The 4,150-nt window shown below is 44.8% G+C and overlaps 1 long non-coding RNA gene across 1 annotated transcript in view; it reads left to right on the forward strand.

Annotated features, from left to right (window-relative positions):
* LOC140333347 (uncharacterized) overlaps window positions 1–2,479 on the forward strand; it is a 29,838-nt gene extending 27,359 nt beyond the window's left edge. Inside the window, exon 6 of the long non-coding RNA XR_011921325.1 lies at window positions 879–2,479. This is a non-coding gene — a long non-coding RNA (uncharacterized lncRNA). The remainder of the gene's footprint in view (window positions 1–878) is intronic.
* Window positions 2,480–4,150: the final 1,671 nt, after the last annotated feature.

The following is a 4,150-nucleotide window of genomic DNA, read 5'->3' on the forward strand; positions in this document are numbered from 1 at the left end:
TATTGCTAAGCCTCCAGGATTTGGCTACAAGTAGTGACAAGTTAGAATGGCAGTTGGTAGGTGCAGTACAAGACCCTGATACGGGTCTTATCTGCAAAGAGGGGAAACCATGTATTCCAGTTGCAAGCGCCCCAATTTTAATTGCACAATATCATGGTCTTGGCCATAGGGGAGCACAGGCAACCACTGACCTCATTAGAGGAGATTTTTTTATACCAAGCCTTAGATCAAAGGTATAATCCTTTGTTTCAAGATGTATTGTATGTCTCAGAAACAACCCAAATACCTCAAAGAAGGCCCAACATCAGCATCTGAATTACCCGACTTCGCCATTCACTCACTTACAAATTGACTTTACCCATATCCCAAACACAGGAAGAAAGCAGGAGTATGCCTTTGTGATTGTGAATATGTTCTCTAGATGGCCAGAGGATGTTCCTACTACCACACAAATAGTGGTAAAGATTCTGTTACAAGAGATCATCCCCAGATGGGGATGACCTGTTTAAATTAACTCAGGCAATGGCCCAGCTTTTGCTTCCAGGGTATGTAAGGAGCTTTCCAAAGCCCTTAGGATTGACTGGAAATAAACAAATACAGAAAAAATAAGGAAAATTACTGGAGGCACGTTTACTAATTGGAAAAAGTTTTTGCCTGTAGCTCTAGCAGAAATTAGGATGCAGCCTAACAAGAATACTGGCTAGTCACCATTTGAGGTCCTATTGGGAAGACCCTTCCCCTCCCCTTGGGGTCCAAAGGCCCCCGTGATAGAAAAAGGGGATTCAGAAGTAGTATAGGCAGAATATGTGAGGAAACATGTAGAAACTTTAGATCAAGTTGAAAAAGATGTTGCTCGTGCCTCTCCTTTATCTTCACAGGAATCTACGCATCCTTTCCAACCAAGAGACAAGGTCATAGTCCAGCGCCTGGCAAAAGGACGAAAACAGACTGAGTTCCCATGTGGACCACCCACCCGAGTGGTAGCAGTCACCAGAACAGCAATTCTCACAGAAGAGGCTCCCATCTGGATTCACGCTTGTAGAGTAAAAAGCTTCCCTGAGGCTTCAGGTGTGAAATCTCTGAACAAAGAGGGGAGCTCAGAAGAAGTCTCCCTGAAAAGTGCCTTGCCACAGGCTGAAGATGCCTGTGTATTCTGGGAGCCCACAATATTCTGGGAGATTTGTTTGTCTGTTGATAATTATAAATCTTTGTGTTTTCTTGCCAATTTGGCTTAATTACTACTTGTATCTTTTATCCAGAGGATTAATAATTAATAATAATGATTCAGTATCTAAAAGAGCTCAGGAGCAAGATTCCTTTGCTCCCGGCCCCTTTTATTCTGAACAGAATAGTATAGTCAGGATGGCAAATATATATGATTATAATGACACCTGTAAAAAAGAATAGTAGGATTGCTAGCTCCCTGAATAATTCCATGAGTTGTAATAAGACCATTGTGACTCCCAGTTTTATCTATAATATAATGCTCCCTAAGGGATGTTTTTTGTCATGTGGTAACAGCGTTTACAATTATATTCCTGCCAATGTTATTGGAGGTCCCTGTGCATTATCCAGTCTGACTTTGGCCCTTCCCAGTCGACCCCCTATCAGGAGAGCTTACAGATCGGTTACCAAGACTTTATCAGAAAACTATGACTCTACTCTAACCCTTCTCAGCCGTGCAGAATATACAAGTTTGGGGGCCAAACTTGTATATATAATATATAATATATAATACTCGTACTATAAATTCTATTGCATGTGACCTGGCTACATTTCTGAATCATTCTTCTACCGCCTTATGAAACATGCTTTTAGATCTACAAGAAGTAAGAGGAGCAGTGCTAGAAACTAGATTTGCTGTGGATTATTTGTTACTTAAACATAATGTAGGGTGTCAAGATTTTAAAGGAATGTGTTGCTTTAATTTATCTGACCATTCCAGATCAATCCAGTCCCATATTCAAGCGTTACATGAAATTGTCAATAATATCGAGAAGGATGTTGGTTCATCCTCCTGGTGGGACTGGTTATTGAGATGGCTGCTGGATTTGAGTTGGTTAAGAACATTATTTATCAGTATTGTAATTACAATTGCTTCCTTGATTATCCTATGTTGTTGTATCCAATGTATCCCTTCCCTCATACAGATATTCTGCACAATGTGTCCAAAACCCACAGATCCTGGACAAAAATATGCTACTTACCTCCCTATGATCGAAAGAAGATAAGTCATATTCATGACTTAAGAGGGGATTGAAGGGTTAAATAGAACAAGTTATATTGTTTGTATGAATAACAGGATGCTGAACATCTGTTACACTAAAGGAAAAATGTGCCTGCATCAGCTTTTATTAGATAAGGAGCTGTTTTTACCTACTCAGCATTACTGCATATGTAAACTAAGCCTTTTGTCTTCCTGTATCCTGTATGTATAAAAAACTGTTTTGTCAAAATAAAGATTAGAGAATATTCCTAAGACCATACTGTGTGTGTGTGTTACTGGGATATCTCTCCAGACGTCTGTCTCTGTGGATGAAGGAGAAGTCAGGGTGCATTCAAGGAACTAGAAGTAGAAGCAGATCCTTTCAGCATCTACAGCTGGGTACTGGGTACTGGGCAGGCGGCAGCATCACTAACAGCAGGAGGAAGGGGTGGTGGGCTCTGGAACAAACTGTGGACGGCATTAGTATCTGGCATCTAGAGTTAAGGATGGCATTAGAGGTTGAGGCCATCACCTATATGGACAGTGTAGAAGCTGTAGCTATTGGAGACACTTAATGAATGAACGAGATTCCAATCCGTACCTACTATGTAGCGAAACCACATAAAACAGAACGGTGGGCCCTGAGACGGAGCAAGGCGGCAGCAGTAACAACAGAAGAAGGAGGCGGTGGGCCCTGGGACAAAGTTTGGACGGCATTAGTAACTGGCATCTGGAGTTGGGTACTGGGCAGGCGGCAGCATCAGTGAAAGCAGGAGGAGGAGGTGGTGGGCCCTGAGAAGTGTGGATGGCATGGTTAACTGGCATCTAGAGCTGGGTACTGGGAGGAGGAGGCGGTGGGCCCTGAGACGGAGCAAGGATGGCATTAGTGGTTGAGGCCATCACCTATATGGACAGTGTACAAGCTGTAGCTAGTGGAGACATTGCTTTGTAGGGGACTGCCTTTGCCTGTCTACTACCTGTAACTTTCTAAAATGCAGCACGGACAGCCCTGTTAACTGGCATCTACAGCTGGGTACTGGGTACTGGGCAGGCGAGAGCAGTAACAGCAGGAAGAAGGGGTGGTGGGCTCTGGAACAAAGTGTGGATGGCATTAGTATCTGGCATCTAGAGTTTTGTACTGGGCAGGTGGCAGCATCATTTACAGCAGGTGGAGGAGGAGGCGGTGGGCTCTGAGACAGCGTGTGGATGGCATTAGCATCTGGCATTTACAGTCAGGTACTGGGCAGGTGGCAGCATCATTTACAGCAGGAGGAGGAGGTGGTGGGCTCTGGGATGTAGTGTGGATGGCATTAGTATCTGGCATCTACAGTTGGGTACTGGGCAGGTGGCAGCATCAGTTACAGCAAGAGGAGGAGGTGATGGGCTCTGAAACCGAGTGTGGATGGCATTAGTATCTGGCATCTACAGTTGGGTACTGGGCCGGTGGCAGCATCAGTTACACCAAGAGGAGGAGGCGGTGGGCTCTGAGACGGAGTGTGGATGGCATTAGTATCTGTCATCTACAGTCAGGTACTGGGCAGGTGGCAGCATCAGTTACAGGAAGAGGAGGAGGCGGTGGGCTCTGAGATGGAGTGTGGACGGCATTAGTATCTGGCATCTATAGTCGGGTACTGGGCAGGTGGCAGCAAACCCCCAACCCTGGCTCAACAATCACACCAAACAGCTACAAAAGTCTGTTCGTTCAGCCGAGCGCAAGTGGAGGAAATCTGGCCTCAGCGCTGACTTCATGGACTACAAAGCCAAGCTTCAAAGCTTTAACACAGAGCTCACTGTCACCAAACAAAATTATTTCTCCACAGTCATTTCCTCTCAAGCCTCCAACCCACGCAATCTATACTCTACAATTGACTCCCTCCTAAACCCCACACCTGCTCCCCCCACAACATCCTTCTCTGCCCAAGACATTGCCACCTACTTTAGAGA

Source organism: Pyxicephalus adspersus, chromosome 6 (assembly GCF_032062135.1).
Source record: "Pyxicephalus adspersus chromosome 6, UCB_Pads_2.0, whole genome shotgun sequence".
Taxonomy (NCBI): Eukaryota; Metazoa; Chordata; class Amphibia; order Anura; family Pyxicephalidae; genus Pyxicephalus; species Pyxicephalus adspersus.